The 14985-nt window shown below is 42.6% G+C and overlaps 1 non-coding gene and 1 pseudogene across 1 annotated transcript; one reads left to right on the top strand and one right to left on the bottom strand.

Annotated features, from left to right (window-relative positions):
* Positions 1-631: 631 nt before the first annotated feature.
* LOC115847363 (U6 spliceosomal RNA) lies at positions 632-738 on the bottom strand. Its single transcript, XR_004037287.1, has one exon. It is a non-coding gene; the product is annotated as a U6 spliceosomal RNA (small nuclear RNA).
* Positions 739-10104: 9366 nt separating this feature from the next.
* On the top strand, positions 10105-11426 carry LOC115847356 (tubulin beta chain pseudogene; annotated as a pseudogene).
* The last annotated feature ends 3559 nt before the right edge of the window (positions 11427-14985 follow it).

Below are 14985 nucleotides of genomic sequence, written 5' to 3'. Positions count from 1 at the left end.
GGGTCTGAACTTAGACTGTCGTGGCCTTGACAAGGAAAATACATTTTTTAAAAAATGCTATCACTTCAAAAAAATATTTATTTAATTTCTTTATTTTTTTGGCTGCATCAGGTCTTTGTTTTTTTAAATAAATTTATTTATTTATTTTTGGCTGTGCTGGGTCTTCGTTGCTGTGCACGGGCTTTCTCTAGTTGTGGCGAGCGGGGGCTACTCTTCGTTGCAGTGCGCAGGCTTCTTATTGCAGTGACCTCTCTTGTTGCAGAGCACGGGCTCTAGGCACATGGGCTTCAGTAGTTGCAGCACGCAGGCTCAGTAGTTGTGGCTCGTGGGCTCTAGAGCACAGGCTCAGTAGTTGTGGCGCACTGGCTTAGTTGCTCCACAGCATGTGGGATCTTCCCGGACCAGGGCTCCAACCCGTGTCCCCTGCATTGGCAGGTGGATTCTTAACCACTGCGCCACCAGGGAAGTCCCGTTTTTATTTTTTTAACATCTTTATTGGAGTATAATTCCTTTACAATGGCGTGTTAGTTTCTGCTTTATAAAAGTGAATCAGCTATACATATATCCCCATATCCCCTCCCTCTTGCGTCTCCCTCCCTCCCTCCTTATCCCACCCCTCTAGGTGGCCACAAAAAATATGGAATGCTTCACGAATTTGCGTGTCATCTTTGCACAGGGGCCATGCTAATCTTCTCTGTATTGTTCCAATTTTAGTATATGTGCTGCTGAAGCAAGCACTGCGTCAGGTCTTACTTGCGGCATGCAGGGTCTTCGTTGAGGCATGCGGGATCTTTTGTTGTGGCACGGCTCTTTGTTGTGGCTCATGGGCTTCTCTCTAGTTGTGGCGCACGGGCTCCAGGGTGCATGGGCTCTGTAGTTTGCAGCACGCAGGCTCTCTCGTTGAGGCATGTGGGCTCAGTAGTTGTGGCGTGTGGACTTAGTTGCCCCGTGGCATGTGGGATCTTAGTTCCCCAACCAGGGATTGAACCCGCGTCCCCTGCATTGGAAGGCGGATTCTTTACTACTGGACCATCAGGGAAGTCCCCCAAAATATATTTAATTGAAACACATGAACAGTAACAATGTCAGTAACTCCCGTACTGCAGCTCAGTGTGCCTCGTTTTCTTAGCTTATGAGCTCGGGCAAATCTATACTCTGAAGTCTGGAGTTACAGCTGCAGAAAGACATGCACGTGGTGTCCTTGTCTGAAAAGACCTTCCATAGAGGAGTTAGTGACATTTTGGTTCTTCTACTTTGCCTGCCTTTGGACTGTTTATGCCCCGCCTCTAGCCTGGAGGTAGAACCTTTACTGAGGAGTGCTGTGGAGTGGTGGAAAAAAGCATGGACTCTGGCAGTGGATGGACCTGAGCTGAACTCTCATTTCTGCCATTCTCAGACTGAATCTCAGCGTCCTCATCTGTAAAATGGGGCTCCTTTGAAACAAAGGGCACCTTCTTCATGTGGCTGCCTTGAGAATTGAATGAGATAGTATATGTAAAGTGCCCAGCATGGTCTAGAGCAGCACTGTCCAATGGAACTTTCTGCATCGATGGAAATGTTCTATATTCGCACAGTCCAGTGTAGTAGTAATTGGCCACATATGGTATTAAGTACTTGAAATGTGGCTAGCATGCCTAAGGAACTAAATGTCTTATTTTAATGTGAATTTAAAATATAAATATAAATTTAAATAGCCACATGTAGCTACTGGCCACCATATCGGATAGTGCAGCTGTAGATACAGAGCTAAATCATCAGTGAATAAATTCTTTTTATTATTATGCAGATATTTTGCTTAGTTCACTGATCTAACTTACTTCCTGGACTCTGGACCTATTTCTTGCGTAAATGGAGTAAGCACAGGATTTCAGGGAAAAACTTCATCAAGGAGGGGATGGCTGAGCTGAGTTTTAAAAAGTAAGAAGGAGTCAGACTGGTACAAAGGATGGTCCAAGGAGTGGCAAGGAAGGGCATACCAGCATGTGCAAAGGTGTGGGGCATATGGGACAATGTGGTGTGCTCAAGGAATTGCAAGGAGCTTGGGATGGCGCCCAAGAGGAAAGGGGACAGCGGCGAGACTGGAGAGGTGGTAAAGGCCAGATCATGGCCTTGATGCCACATCTTGAGCAACACGGAGCCACTGAATAGCGTTTTAACCATGAGAATGACACAATCACATTTGTGTTTAAGAAAGATCTTTATGAATGTAAGGTGGAGAGTATATTGATTTCATAGGAAGAGGGCAAGACTGGAGGCAGAGAGAATAATTATGAATCCAGGGCAGTGCTATAGGCAAGAGTTCTGTTTTGGACATATTCAGTTTTATGTGCCTATTTAACAGTAACATGGAGATATCTAGTACTCTGTTGGATATTTTGATAAAGGCTTGTAGAGCTCACCCATATCTGGTTCTCCTATTCTTATCAGCACAGTGGAGGATTCCACTTAAAGTTAGATGGGATCTTGTGACTACTTCTAACCAATGGGCTGTGAGTGGTAATAATGTGAGTTGCTTCTGGGCCAAAGTATTTATTTAAAAGTATAATTCTCCAGTCTGTCTTCCCCTGTTGCATTGACCAAGCTGGCTGAGTATCCCATCATGTGTAGGTACAGGATAATGGCATTTCCATCAGCCTGAATGCTGGAGGACAGTGCTTTGGAATGTTACTGGATCTATATTTCCCATACAGCATGTGTAAGAAATCAACTTGTGTTAAACCACTGAGGTTTTTGAATTGTTTAAAGCAAATTTGTAACCTATTCCCTCCTGACTAATACAAAGCTGCATGTCTCAAGCTCAGGAATGGTATCTGGGCCACATACGGAGGTTGGGAATCACTGATATGTAGGTGTAACTGAAGCCATGGCAATGTATGTGACCACCCAGGGGGATGAGTAGAGTGGAAGAGGAATGGGCTGAGGACAGGAACAAGAACTCCAGAGGACAGGAACAAGAACTCCAGAATTTAACGGCAAGGTAGAGGAAGATAAGCCTACAAAGAAGAATTAGAAAGATTTGTCAGAGAGATAGGAAGAAAGAAAAGAGGAGTGTGGTGTCATGGGAATGAAGTGAGGAGAGTTTCCAGACTGCCAAACATGCAAATGATTTGAGCAAGGAGGTGTTTAGAGGTCTGGGTGAGACCATTTTCGGAGGAGGACTGACCTGTAGGATCTAAGTTAACTTTGAACCGGTGATTGGGAAGCATGATAGTTAATTTTATGTGTCAACTTGACTGGGCTAAGGGATACCTATAAAGTTGGTAAAACCTTATTTCTGAGTGTGTCTGTGAGGGTGTTTATGGGAGATATTTACATTGGACTCAGTAGACTAAGTAAAGAGATCCACCCTCACCAATGTGGGTGGGGATCATGCGACCCACTGAGGACCCAAATAGAACAGAAACGTGGAGCAAGGGCTAATTTGCTGTCTGTTCTTGAGCTGGGACGTCCATATTCTCCTGCCGTCAGTAACTGGAGCTCCTGGTTCTTGGGCTTTCAGACTCTGGGGCTTACACCAGTGCCTTCCCTCCCATCCTCCCAGATTCTCAGACCTTTGGACTCTGATTGAATTACACCACCCACTCTCCTGGTTCTCTATATTCCAGATGGCAGATTGTAGAACTTACCTGCTTCCATAGTCACGCGAGCTAATTCCCATAACCTCCTATCTATCTATCTATCTATATCTATATTGGTTCTATTTCTCTGGAGAACGCTGTTTAATATAGGAAGTGAGTATGGCAAGAAAGTAAATGTGGGCTATACATTTAGGAAGATTAATTTCAAGTGGAAAGAAAGGGGGATTGAGGAAAAAAAAGAGGGAGAAAAAGAATGTCGTTTCACTAGCTGGAGAAGGATGTAGGGAGGAAGAAGTTGATGATCCCATAGTTATTACTCATATAGGCCTGCTGACATTGAGTTTGGGGCAGTAGTCCAATGTGGCCCTGAGAGGTTTCCGTGGTGAACACTCCTGAACCAAGAGGGAGGTTTAGTAGCTGGGAGGAGTCTACACAGAGGACTGATCTTTATCAAAAAGATGATCCCTAAGAAGGAGCCAGGGATCTGTTTGCCACGAGAGTAGTACCGAGGATTTAGGTCATGGGTTGAGAGCCAGGAAGCAGGGACAAGAATGAGCTCTCTACGCACCAAACTGAAGAGATGCTGGGTCATACAGTTTTCAAACTGGGACAAGTCAGCCTGTGGAGGGAGGACTACAAGGGCTGAAATCACAAAGCTTAACAAATAGGAGTGGGCCAGGTAGGGACAGGAGGGGCAAGTGAGGAACGGCTCCTCCCTTTTTGTCTCTTAAGGTCCTGGCTCCAGGTGTTATGGCACAAGTTAAAGGCACGCAGCAGGACTGTGGAAACTGAAGACTCCAATGTAGCTTTGGCATTGCCCTATAAATTAGAACATTTCCCTCAAATGTTAAACATTTCCAAAATAATACATAATGTAAAAATTGCTTTAAATTTTGGCCAAATTAATAACAGAAATTAGGTAGATATTCTGACTAGACCACAAACCCCATAAGGGCAGGGCTTTTGTCCATTGGGTTCATCCCTGTATCCTTACTGCTAGGAATAGTATCTGGCTCCAAGTAGGTGATCAATAAATGCTGAATGAATTAGCAGCGTGGGTGAATCAGCTTCAGAGAAGAAAGGGGATTTGAGGAAGCAGTGTGAAGAGAAAGTGGACCAAGATGCTGAGAGATAAACTAGCTTAGAAACAGCAATAGCAAAGCCTTCAGATGGATGTTGTGGAAGAAGGTAGAATTTAAGATCAAGAACAGGGAATTGTAGGAATTGTAGCATCTTCTAGAACAGCTGAAAGCCAGGAATGACAGTAGCAGCCTAAAGCAGACCAGAGAGAACACAAAAAGGAGATGATTCAGCTAAAGCAAAAAAAAAATACCCAACATCCATTCCCTCTCCCAGTAAACTTTGTGTGTTTCAAGTACCATCACTGGATGGTCATATAGGTCTTTAACAACGATCTGGAGTTCCAGGTTTGGTGATCTTAAGAACGTTCTCAAGTAGAGGAAGTCTTAAACTGAGGAAGAGAGGGAACAGATTGTATTGACAAATGAGTGGCTGCACACGTGTCATACCAACACTAGCCACGCTTGACAGACTTCGATGTGTCAGGCTCTTTATATACATTATTTCTCATCCCTTCGGCAGTCCTCCAAGGTGAATGTTATTATCTCTGTTATACAGATGGAGAAACTGTGAGGCTCGGAATAAGTACCTTGCCTCAGGGCCTGCACTAAGAAGTGGTGGAGCTGAGATTCTCAACCACTGTGTTGGGCTCCTGCCTTACACCCAGACAGTTCTCCCACGAAGAAGGAACAGCAGTAGCTGGAATCACCTCATGGATTTACCTTGTACAGGTTTCTAGGGGATCAGCAATCCAAGAGTATGACTATGATTGTCACAGTTGAACCTTCTGCTTACTTCTGAAAACACAGGGGTCTTGTGGGGTAATGTCAGAGGATGGGGGAGCAAATACCAGGTTAAATCACCATGATTTCTGGACTCATCCCCAAGAGAGGCTTTCCCTACACAGCAGAGGACACTGGTGCCACATGGCGCACAGAAAAAGAAAATGGTTGAAGAAGTACTATTAATCAAGAGCCCTATGCACCCACTTTGTAGAGTTGTCATAAGGATTAAATGAGTTAATACAAGTAAAGCATTTATTGGGTTAGCCAAAAAGTTCGTTCATTTTTTTCCATAAGATGACTCTAGTAGCCCTTAGTTGTCTTTAACTTCATTCGAAACAATTTATGACAGTTGTATTGTGACAGCTGTCATATCGGCGTGCATCAAAAAAAAAAAGCTTATCAAAACTGGTGAATTTTTGTGTAGCCATTTTAATATTGAAGATGGAAGAAAAAAAGCAACATTTTTGGCATATTATGCTTTATTATTTCAAGAAAGGTAAAAACACAAATGAAACGCAAAAAAAAAAGATTTGTGCAGTGTATGGAGAAGGTGCTTTGACTGATCAAACGTGTCAAAGTGGTTTGTGAAGTTTCGCACTGAAGATTTCTCTCTGGACAATGTTCCACGGTCGGGTAGACCAGTTGAAGTTGATAGCGATCAAATCGAGACATTAATTGAGAACAATCAACATTATACCATGTGGGAGATAGCCGACATACTCAACATATCCAGATCAAGTGTTGAAAATCATTTGTACCGGCTTGGTTATGTGAATCACTTTGATGTTTGGGTTCCACATAAGTTAAGCGAAAAAAACCTTCTTGACCGTATTTCCACGTGCGATTCTTTACTTAAATGTAACAAAAACGTTCCAGTTTTTTAAACAAATTGTGACAGGCAATGAAATGTGGATACGGTACAATAATGTGGAACGGAAGAGATGTGGGGCAAGTGAAATGAACCACCACTAACCACACCAAAGGCTGGTCTTCATCCAAAGAAGGTGATGTTGTGTATGTGGTGGGATTGGAAGGGAGTCCTCTATTATGAGCTCCTTCCGGAAAACCAAACGATTAATTCCAACAAGTACTGCTCCCAATTAGACCAACTGAAAGCAGCACTCGATGAAAAGCGTCTGGAATTAGTCAACAGAAAACGCATAATCTTCCATCAGGATAACGCCAAGACCGCATGTTTCTTTGATGACCAGGCAAGAACTGTTCCAGCTGGGCTGGGAAGCTCTGATTCATCCGCCGTATTCACCAGACATTGCACCTTCGGAGTTCCATTTATTTCGGTCTTTACAAAATTCTCTTAATGGAGAAAATTTCAATTCCATGGAGGACTGTAAAAGGCACCTGGAACAGTTCTTTGCTCAAAAAGATAAAAAGTTTTGGGAAGATGGAATTATGAAGTTGCCTGAAAAATGGCAGAAGGTAGTGAAACAAAAGGGTGAATATGTTGTTCAATAAATTTCCTGGTGAAAATGAAAAATGTGTCATATTTTTACTTTAAAACCGAACGAACTTTTTGGCCAACCCAATAGAACAGTGCCTGGCACACAGTAAGCCCCCAGTAAACGTTAGCGGTTGTCATTGTTGCCACCATCATCATCATTGCCAAGCAAGCACAAACTGAGCAAGGCTGTACTGAATGTACATTTTTTCACTTGGCATCTCCAGCAAGGGTCCTGATTGACAGCAGCAGAGGCTTCTTCACAAGGTAAGGAAGTGCCTTGGGCAGCAGGAGGAAAACCGTGAAAACAGTGGCACTGCACCCAAGTAGAAGTGTTGGAGTGAAGCAGCGGAGAGTTTTTGCCGAGACTGAGGATATCTCTGTGGTCCTGATACTAGGAGCTTGCTATGCAATCTTGGGCAAAACATTTACCCTCTCTGAACCTCAGTTTTTTCATCCGTATGTTGGAGATAGTTATGGTTGGCAGTTAGAATGCTCTCTGCCCCTTGAAAATCTATGATATAATTATATTGGGTGTAGATCACAGCAAGATGGATTTGATAACCAAACATGATACACTCCTTATAATGGAAACTGCCAAAATCATTTGAACTATTGATTTATAAAGATGGTTTTGTCAAAGAGCTTGAGAAGGAGAATCAAACAAAAAAACAAGTAATTACAATGTATTGCATTTCAAAAATGTTATGTATGTGGAATAATAATACAACATACAACCTTTTGGGACTGGCTTTTTTGACTAAGCATAATGCCCCGGAGATTCATCCAGGACGTTGTATGTATTGCTGAATAGTATTCCATGGCATGGATGTACCACAGTTTGTCTATTCATTTGGTGGAGGGTATTTGGGTTTTCAGTTTGGGATTTTACAAATAAAGCTGCTGTGAACATTTGCGTACATGTTTTTGTGTGAACTTAAATTTTCACTTATTTGGGGGTAAATATCCATGGATGCAATTGCTGGGCTGTATGGTAACTGCATGGTTAGTTGTTGTTGTTTTTTTTTTTGAGTGGTTAGATTTATAGAGTTTAATTTTAATATTTTTGAAAAAAAATTTAAATTGAGGTAACATTGGTTTATAACTTTATATGTTTCATGTGTAGGCATGTTTAGTTTTGCCAATATTTTTTTGCCAATAGTTTTGCCAATATTTTATTCCAGCGTGGCTGTATCATACTACATTCATATCATCAATGGATGAGTGATCCAATTTCTCCACATCCTTGCCACCATTTGGTGTTGTCACTTTTTAAAATGTTAGCTATTCTGATAGGTATTTAGTGACATCTCAGTGTGGTTTTAATTTGTATTTCCCTGATGGTTAATGATGTCGAGCATATTTTTATGTGCTTATTTGTCATCTTTATATCCTCTTCCCTGAAACGTCTCTTCATATCTTTTGCCCATTTGTATATCCTGGAGAACAGATTAGTGGCTGCCAGGGGTTAGGGATGGGGTGGGGTGGGTGGAGGAGGAAGGTGGGTATGGTTGTAAGTGACCAACACAAGAGATCCTTGCGGTGATGGAACTAGTCTGTGTCTTGACTGTAGTGATTGTCACAAGAACCTACAAATTGATAAAATTACATAGAACTGAATACTCATATACACACACACATGCGTGTACACACAAATGAGTACAAGTAAAATTGGGGAAATCTGAATAAGATAGGTAGACTATATCAATATCAGTATTCTGGTTGTGATATTGTACTATAGTTCTGTAAAACATTACCATCGGGGGCACTGGGCAAAATACATGGTATCTTTCTGTATTATTTATTACAACTGCATGTGAATCTACAATTATCTCAATAAAATTTTCAATTAAAAATTTAATTGGAGACAGCATCTGTATTAAATGCCTTGCTCATTTGTTCCATAAGACATCACCCTCTTACTATTAATAAAAACCCGGTAGATAGATTTTTTCAGTGGATTGGGATCATTTGACCTAGCCTAAACAGAGATGAAAGGAATAAGTAGAGTGTAGGTAACCATCTGTAATAGTTTAGGAGATCTTAGGCACCATTAATGATTAATTAATCACGTAATTTGCTTAAGGTCTGTCTTCTTATGTAGCTTTTTGTATGCAAAGCCCATGTCTGCATATTTTACTTATTTATTGCCTGGCTACACACTAGTAGATGCTCAATAAATATACTAGCTGGATGAATGAATGAATGAAAGAACGAATGGATGAATGAATGTTGTCCCAGAGAAATTTGTCAAATGCAAATGCGAACTTCCAGAGGACAGTGGAGCACAAGATTAGCAATTACAATGAGACCAAGTTTATTCGGTGCCAACATGACTAGCTTTCATTTTTCTCAGATCATAAAACTAAAATATACTCATTGTAGACAATGTGAAAAACACAAAAAGTATAAAGTCATAAATAAATGATTTAATAATTTCACCACTAAGAATTACTTGTTAATGCTTTGGATTTTTCCCTCCAGTCTTATATATGTATATTGCATACATGCGTACACATGTGCACACACCTGTACACACATGTTTTCTCTTTTGTGAACTGCTGTACCTGACCTCGATCTCTTTTTCCATTGGGGTCAGAGTGTTTTTCTTTTCAATTTGTATTAGCTCTTTATATATTAAGGATAACTACCTTTTGCCAAATCTGTTATTAATCATTTTCTTAGTTTATTATAGCATTTTAATTTTGTTTATGATCATGGGCATTTAGGAGTGTAAGATTTGCATTCAGGCAATGTATGGCTGTTTTTCTTAAAGAGGCAGTGCATCAGAGAGTGTAGCTTTGAGTTGGAAATTGGACTCTGCCAATTGTTAGCTGGGTGACCCTGGGCAGCTAAATTACCTTATATTTCTAAGACTCAGTTTCATTACCTGTAAAATATGGATAATGATACATAAATTATAGTTTGTCAGGGCTAGAAATAATGTCCTCATCAATAACATGGGAAATATATAGTCTCTACTTGATAGCCTTGATGTGAGAGATTCAATGAGATAATGCATACTAAAGGTTAGCACAGCTCTCAGAACCTTCCTGCCTCCGCGTTCGGACCTCGCTGCTCCAGCCTCCAGGCCCCGTCCCATCCTTCCAGCCTGTGACCGGCAGCAGAGAAAAACTAATTACATATCATTTTCTTGCCCTGTACATACTTTGAGGTGAGCAAAAAGATTACAGTACATTTTAAAATGAGGGAAATTGTGCACATCCAGGCCATTCAGTGTGGCAATCAGATTGGTGCCAAGTTCTGGGAGGTGATCAGTGATGAACATGTCATTGAACCCACTGGCACCTATCATGGGGATAGCGACCTGCAGCTGGACCGCATCTCCGTGTACTACAGTGAAGCCATAGGGGGCAAATATATTCCTCATGCTATCTTGGTGGATCTAGAACCCGGGACCATGGACTCTGTTCGCTCAGGTCCTTTTGGTCAGATCTTCAGACCAGAAAATTTTGTTCTTGATCAGTCTGGGACAGGCAACAACTGGGCCAGGGGCCCCTGTACAGAGGGGGCCGAGCTGGTCGACTCGGTGTTGGATGTGGCTCGGAAGGAGGCCGAGAGCTGTGACTGCCTGCAGGGCTTCCAGCTGACCCACTTGCTGGGCGGGGGCACGGGTTCTGGAATGGACACCTTGCTCATCAGCAAGATCCGTGAAGAATATCCTGACCACATCCTGAACACCTTCAGTGTGGCGTCCTCGCCCAAAGTGTCCGACACCGTGGTGGAGCCCTAGAACGCCACCCTCTCCGTCCATCAGCTGGTGGAGAACACTATGAGACCTACTGCATTGACAACGAGGCCCTTTACGACATCCGCTTCCGCACCCTCAAGCTGACCACGCCAACCTATGGGGACCTGAACCACCTCGTCTCGGCCACCATGAGTGGTGTCACCACCTGCCTCCGCTTCCCTGGCCAGCTCAATGCTGACCTCCACAAGCTGGCAGCCAACATGGTGCCCTTCCCACGTCTCCACTTTTTCATGCCTGGCTTTGCGCCTCTAACCAGCCGTGGAAGCCAGCAGTATCGGGCCCTCACTGTGCCGGAGCTCACCCAGCAGGTCTTGGATGCCAAGAACATGATGGCTGCCTGTGACCCCCGCCATGGCCGGTATGTCACCGTGGCTGCTATCCTCCGTGGGCGGATGTCCATGAAGGAGGTGGATGAGCAGATGCTCAACCTGCAGAACAAGAACAGCAGCTACTTCGTGGAATGGATCCCCAACAATGTCAAGACGGCCGTCTGCGACATCCCACCCCGTGGCCTCAAGATGACGGTCACCTTCACTGGAAACAGCACAGCCATCCAGGAGCCGTTCAAGTGCATCTCAGAGCAGTTCACTGCCATGTTCCGCCGGAAGGCCTTCCTCCACTGGTACACAGGTGAGGGCATGGACGAGATGGAGTTCACCGAGGCTGCGAGCAACATGAACGACCTCGTCTCCGAGTACCAGCAGTACCAGGATGCCACCCCAGAAGAGGAGGAGGGTTTCGGTGAGGAGGCCTAAGGCCAAGTCCCCACCACCGCAGGCTTCTCAGTCCCCTCTGCCTTCCTCAGCCGCCCCTTTCCTCTCCCTCAGAATTTGCGTTTTCTGCCTCTGTCTTGTTTTTTCTTTTTTTTTGGAGGGTAGTTCTAGAACAGTGCCTGGCACATAATAGGCGCACAATAAATATCTGTTGTTTGTTGAATGTCTCCTCTCTCTTTCCACTCTGGGGAACCTAGATTTCTGCCATTCTGGGTAACCCTGTATTTCCTTCTGGTGCCTACTCCTCCCATCTGTCCAGTTAACATTTCCCTCTCTGTTTTTGAGATAACCTTTCAAGAAGCTGGGTCTCATCAAATCCCATTTAAAACCATGTGCTGGTAACCCAGATAGATGACCACCATCCTAGGCCCATGTGGTAGCCCAGGGGAAAGGAAACCAAGCAGCAGGTAGAAGTCCCTACAGGGAAGGGGTGGGGTTTTGGAGAGGGGCATCCAGGCTATTGAAGTCCTAGTTTCCAGATATCTCCCTGCTCCTCTCTCAGCTTCTGGGGAGGTGTTAACAGTATTATCTCCATTTTCAGTCTCCCTCCAAGGACTGTCCTGAGCCATTTCCTTTGTAAGGTTCTGGCCACCACCCTGTCAAGGGGGAGATCCTTCCCTCTTCCACTTTACCTCCTTCATAATGCTGGATTCCTTCCTTTCCCCTGGTCAGAAAAGGGGGTCAAGAGGAGCAAGAGAGAGACTAGCCTTGGTCTCTAAGCCTCCAGAAAGCCCCTCCCCAGCCCTATCTTTTCTTACAGAAAAAAATGAATATCAGCCCTTCTGTACCTATATGGAAAGCTATGTGCTGACACCTAAATGTCATTTCCCAGAGAGGGGACAGGACACCCTCCGTCTTTTGGCAACATCTCATCTCTTACTTTTGCTATTGCCTTCCCCCCACCCTTGGTTTTGTCCTATTCTACACTTCAGATTTCTATTGTGTTGAACTTGCTACTTTTTTTCATACTGAAAAGATGACATTGCCCCAAGAGCCAAAAATAAACGGGAATTGAAAAAAAAGTTAGCACAGTACCTGGCACATGATGTGTTCAATGTTAGCTATTATTCCTCTACTGAATTTACCCATAGGAATTCTTTTTCATTCTGCTGGAAAATACCCATCTATATTTTTTATCATATATATATATTTTTTTTTAAACTGTTAACTATTTTTTCCTTTGTCTCTTTAATACATTTGGAATTTGTTTTGGAGTGATGTTGTAGCTCTCCCACCTGAATCACTGCACAATTTATTGAATGGGTATCTTTTGTTCGTTGAAACATCCCCTACCTTTTTTGTCATTTCTGAGAATCTGAGATGTTTTGTAAACTTTGCTTCGATGTTTCCGAGAGCTGATGCATCAGAATCTGGTGTGGGTATAGATTTGTGACAAGGTCTTCATGATGGAAGTTCTTTGCAACGTTATCTCAGTAAAAATAATTGTAAATGGCACAACACATTTTCTACTCAGAAGAACTGTTTGGTAATCGTTTGGGGTTTGGCTAAGCTAGAACCCTGCTCCCCAAAATGGACCTGCAATATCAGCATAGTGTGGGAGCTGGGTAGAAATGCAGAATCTCAGGCCCTGCTCCAGACCTGCTGAATCAGAATCTGCATTTTAGCAAGAGCACATAAAAGTCTGAGGAACACTAAGCTAGACCACACTTTAATATCTATAAAGACACACATATACACACACACACTGTTTTTTGCAAAGTAATGCATATCACTGTATAATATTTGGAAATCCTAGTTAAGTGTAAAATAAAAATTACGTAGAATCCAACCACCTAGAGTTAGCTCCTGTGAATATTGTAGTTTTCTCTAGAACTTTCATTATTTTTTAGATTGGCATTTCAGTGTACATAAGGCTGTGCATACAGATAATTACGTGGCATTTCCACAGGTACCAAATATTCTTTGAAATAATGGTTTTTAGTGGCTGCCTGATGATCCATCCTATGGATAAGGCTTCATTTTCTCAGCCATAACTCCCATTGTTAAACAGTCAAGTTGTTTCTATGTCTTTGGTATTGTGCTGTGAACATTCTTGTACATGCATTTTGAATAAATATCTGCTTAACTCCTAAAGATAGAGTCGTACAGGATTAAAGAGTCGGGATGATTGTAGGAATCTTTTTTTTTTTTTTTTTTTTGCAGTACGTGGGCCTCTCACTGTTGTGGCCTCTCCCATTGCAAAGCATAGGCTCAGCGAGCCCGCTCCGCGGCATGTGGGATCTTCCCTGACCGGGGCATGAACCCATGTCCCCTGCATCGGCAGGCAGACTCTCAACCACTGTGCCACCAGGGAAGCCCAGGAATCTTGATATATATAGACTAATGGGTGCAACAATTTACCCTTCACGGCAGTGAACAAATATGCCTGCTGTGGTATCTCTTCTGGCCAGCATTTATTTTTTTTAAGTTCTTGATTTTGAAATGATTATAGATTCATAGGAAGTTGGAAAAGTAGTACTAGAGTCCCTTGAGCCCTTCACCCAGCCTCCCAATGGTGACACCTTACATAACCATAGTACAGTATCAAAGCCAAGAAATTGACATCCATTGGTACAGTACTGTTAATTAGACTTCAGATCTTATTCAGATTCTCACCAGTTTTTATGTGCACTTTGTGTGTGTGTGTGTATCTCTAGGCCATTTGATTCATATATAGAGTTGTGTAATCACCACCGTTGTCAGGATATGGAACTGTTCTCTCACTGCAAAGGAACTCCCTTGTACGGCCCCTTTAAAGTCACGCTCATCTCCTGCTTCAGTCCCTGTCCCCTGGCAACCATTAACCTCTTCTTCATCTTTATGGTTTTGTCATTTCAAGGGTGTTATATAAATGCAAGCATACAGTATGTAACCTTTTGAAATTGGCTTTTTTTCACTCAGAATGATGCACTTGAGATCCATTCAAGTTAATGCATGTATCAATGTTTCATTGCTTTTTATTGCTGAGTAGTATTCCATTATGGGTATGTAACAGAGTTTGTACCAGGGACATTTTGGTTGCTTCCACTTTTCAACTACTATGAATAATGCTTCATGAACATTCATGTATAGGTTTTTGAGTGGACATAAGTTTTCATTTCTCTGAGATGAATGCCCAAGAGTGCAGTTGTTGGGTTGAATGGTAAATGGATATACAGTTTTATAAGACACTGCCGTACTCCCTTCTAGAGTGGCTATTGCATTTTACATTCTCACCAGCAATGTATGAGTGATCCAGTTTCTCTACATCCTCACCACTTTTGGTGTTGTCACTGTTTTTGATTTTAGCCATTCTGATAGGTAGGTAGTAATACCTTAATGTACATTTCTCTACTGACCAACCTTGCATACTTTTCCATGTGTTTGTTTGTCACCCATAGCTTCTCTTTGGTGAATTGTCTGTTCATTTCTTTTGTATAATTTCTCATTGGATTCTTTTCTTTTTACTGTTGAATGTTAATAGTATTTATATACTCTGTTTAAGGTCTGTAGTCTAGTTCGCAGTGTTGTACTGATGTCAGTTTCCTGATTTTAATATTGT

This window comes from Globicephala melas, chromosome X (genome assembly GCF_963455315.2).
Source record: "Globicephala melas chromosome X, mGloMel1.2, whole genome shotgun sequence".
NCBI lineage: Eukaryota > Metazoa > Chordata > Mammalia > Artiodactyla > Delphinidae > Globicephala > Globicephala melas.
This window is presented reverse-complemented; position numbering and strand designations above follow the sequence as displayed.